At 42.8% G+C, this 3,541-nt stretch overlaps 1 pseudogene; it reads right to left on the minus strand.

Annotated features, from left to right (window-relative positions):
- Nucleotides 1-613: 613 nt before the first annotated feature.
- Nucleotides 614-1,957, minus strand: LOC117022594 (DDB1- and CUL4-associated factor 12-like; annotated as a pseudogene).
- Between the last annotated feature and the right edge of the window lie 1,584 nt (nt 1,958-3,541).

Raw genomic sequence — 3,541 nt, forward strand, 5'->3', positions numbered from 1 at the left:
ATTCTGAATAAAGTTGTTTCTTTTATAAATATTTTAATTATAAGTAAGCCTCACTCTAGGTAATTTCAGTAACACACAGTACTTAAAGGCACACAAGTACACACGCACGCACACACACACATGCACACACAGCACCCAAACTTTTGCAGAAATTCTGACAGCACCCACATAATTGCAGAGGAGCTCTATTCAAGAGTGAAGTAAGGGTGAGAATGAATGTCAGCCTTTAAAGAAGCCAGAGAGGGGAGAGTGTTACTTAAAAAAAAAAAAAAAAAAAAAAAAAAAAAAAAATATATATATATATATATATATATATATATATATATACACAAACAGAGATTTAAAAGGCTTGCTGATAAGACACAAAGAAAAGCATAGTAAAGTAAAATTCTGATTACCAAAAGGGAAAAAAAAAGGGAGAAAAAAACTAACAAAACCTTCAGATTTCTGTACAGAGCTTCTTCCTGTCAAGTGCCTAAACCATAGGTAAACTCTGGTGTTCTCACTAAAATATGAGGGCTTCACACAATTGGAAAATATCCAAAGAAGAACAAGGAAATAAAGGATGGAAGTTAGTATAAATCACTGTATTTTGGGAAGGAGTTAGTTGTCATTAACTCCAGAGCCCATCATAGTTTCCATGGAGCCCTGAAGGGAGGGGACCAACTTCCACAGAGAGTTTCATTCCAGAGCAGTCCTAGCAGTGGGTGTAAACAGCATTGGGGAAGAACTCAATGTCTGGAAAGTAATTCCTCCAGGTTTCATCCTGATTCAGCCAGCCTTTGCCAGTGGTTAGTTTCAGATTCCCCCCTGCTAGTCTGGGTTTGGACCCGTAACAAGCTGAGAGCCTCCCTTCCAGGAATCTCTGAACTTGGATGTCATAGAACAGCAGAGAGCCCTGCCCTGCGCCCACAGTGATGATATGCTCATAGGAGCTCACTGAGCAGATCCCACTGCCACACTCCCTGGAGCAAACAGACTGGATGTTGTATGATGGCTGCCATGGATCCAAGAAGGAGATATGAGCTTGGGAACCCATTGCATATACTGACCATTCACTACCATAAGCCAGACACACATTCTCACGGCAATATGGCAGTTTGGTGGAGAGGTACTTACAGTGTATTTTCACCCTTCCAGAGATGAAAGTAACCATCCAGAGATACTGTTCCCAATCCCTTGTTCTTACTGAAGGTCAGAGCATGGACCTTGCAGTTGGCAGGGTTTGGGTCTCCCTTGGGGCTGCCCTTTAAGGCCTTGTGAGTGGTGTCATCATACACAGGGAATTGTGACACATTGTACCTTATATAACTTCCAGTCAACACATCGTCTGTCACCTCCCAGATTTCCACAGAACCATCACATGAGCCAGACATCGCCATGGTGTCGTTGATCCATGTGATGAAAAAGATCCAGTCCTTGTGCCATCATCTCCCCCCTCACGCAGGATCTAGTGTAGGCAGCTGGTACTTAGACAGCAAGACTGCTGGGGTTGTCTCTTCCGGTGGCTAACAGTGTTCTGGAGGGATTCAGCTTGATGGCATGGATACCAAAGCCCTGCTGGGTTACACCTCCAGACTCCCAGTCCTTCAGAATGGGAATTTGGGTAATCTGGCCTGTCTGGACATCCACTACAAAAAGCACATTGCATTTTGTGCCACACACCACTAGCCTATGATTCAGCCACTGAAACTCAACACTTTATGAAGGGTCCCAATGTGAAGCGCTCTCTCCTTCAGGAGCCCGGGAAGTTGCCATCTGCATAACCACATAACACTGGAGAGGAGCTGGTTTCATTCTGTAGCCTGACTTCCTGGTTCTTCAGATAATATACTAAAGGTCTCTTCACTGGGGGGAGTGTAGGGAGATCCCAGCCAAACTGAGGGTCCTGAGCATCACACCCTAGTCTGGGCTAGGAGGGCGCTTTCCGCTTCCTGCTAACTGCTTCCCAGGCCATAGTGGACAGCATCACCACAGCCTGCAGCCACGTGGGGCTGGGGAAGCCAAGGGTAGCAGGACGGCTATGCTGCGACCCAGGACGGGCACCTTAGTGTGCCCTCCGGGAAGAACGGCCCCGGGACCGAGGCAGCAGTAGAAAAAGGGGAAGAAGGCAGAAGGGAAGGAGGGATGGAAGACCAGGGCTGGGAAAGGGAAAAGAAAGGGGAAAGGAAGGCAGGAATGAAAAGCTTTCCGATGATCCAGTCTACAAATTTAATTTCTTTTCACACCTTTCAACTTGTTTATCTACATTTTAATAATTTGCACAAGTGTTTGCAGTGTTCTAGTAAACGAACTGAAAGTCCAAACTCTAATAAAGGATACAGAATATAGCCATTAAACGGCTAGGAAAGAGAGTTAGATAAATTTTATAATATATGCAGGGCCTGTTCTTGGAGCACATTTCAGTAGCAACCGAGCAGTATCAGAAATTAAAGAAGTCTACAGGGAGGAAAGAGAGCTGTCAGTGAAACAAGCTTTACTCACAATAGTGTTTAGGAGAGCTTTCCACTGTAAAAATAGAAAAAAATGAGTAAATTGTAAAGATTTTCCATTGTGTGACTTGGCAACTAAGTCACCTGATTTCCTATGTCAGAGTGGGCTGCTTGTCAGTCTTCATTACTGATTCTTTTTATCAAGTTCACAGAAAACTGAAATGCCTTAAAGCTAGGGGATAGGTCCTCTTTTCTTCTTTATTTTTATTATTTCCTTTGAACTATGGCTTGTATTTACCCATTATGCTGAGGATTTTACAGTTTATGTTCCCTGACCAGATTTCTCTTTTCCTCTGAGCTCATGGTTTAAAGATATAACAAACCACTTTGTATCTCTACTAGAAACAAACACCAATCTCCTTCCACTTTTCTCATCCCCAGTAAAAGTACTCTTGCAAAGAATCCAGAAATCAACTTTGATTCTTCTTTTATCACATCTCAGCCCTAAAATTCATCACCAAAGTCCTGTTTTCACAGCCTCCACATTAGTTTCTAAAGCCTTGCACCTCCATCTGTGCCTGCTACGGTCCAAACCACAAACACCAGTCTCTACTTTTGCAACTGTCCTCAAGTGACAGTCTTGCCTCATTCCAGTCTTTTTCTCTATAGCTCAATCAGGGTCATAAATCCAAACTCCAATGAAATGCATATATCTCCTGTTTTACATATTTCAATGGCTTCCAAGGACCTAGTAAAAACATCCTTAGTTCGTGTCACGCAAATCGTTAAGTAAATAATAATCAGGATTTTGGTGAGGAGAGACCGTATTCAACAGAATTACTGCAAGAATGGGAAAGAGATTATTGTACAAGGGAAAGATGGATTTTTGCAAGAGGGGGGAAAGCTCTGAACATGAGATCTGCAAATGTCTCAGATGTCAGACAGGAAAAGATTTTTCTTTTGTAAGGAGGAGTGAATAAGACCTAAAAGAACTTGGTGTAGGAAAGTAGGATGAATGGTTGGATGGGTAGGATCAAACAGTAGATTAGAGAATGTTTTACCTTGAAATCAACCTATCTCAGGAGGGATTGACACTGAAGGTATGTCAA

The sequence above is a fragment of the Rhinolophus ferrumequinum genome, chromosome 5 (assembly GCF_004115265.2).
Source record: "Rhinolophus ferrumequinum isolate MPI-CBG mRhiFer1 chromosome 5, mRhiFer1_v1.p, whole genome shotgun sequence".
Classification (NCBI taxonomy): Eukaryota; Metazoa; Chordata; class Mammalia; order Chiroptera; family Rhinolophidae; genus Rhinolophus; species Rhinolophus ferrumequinum.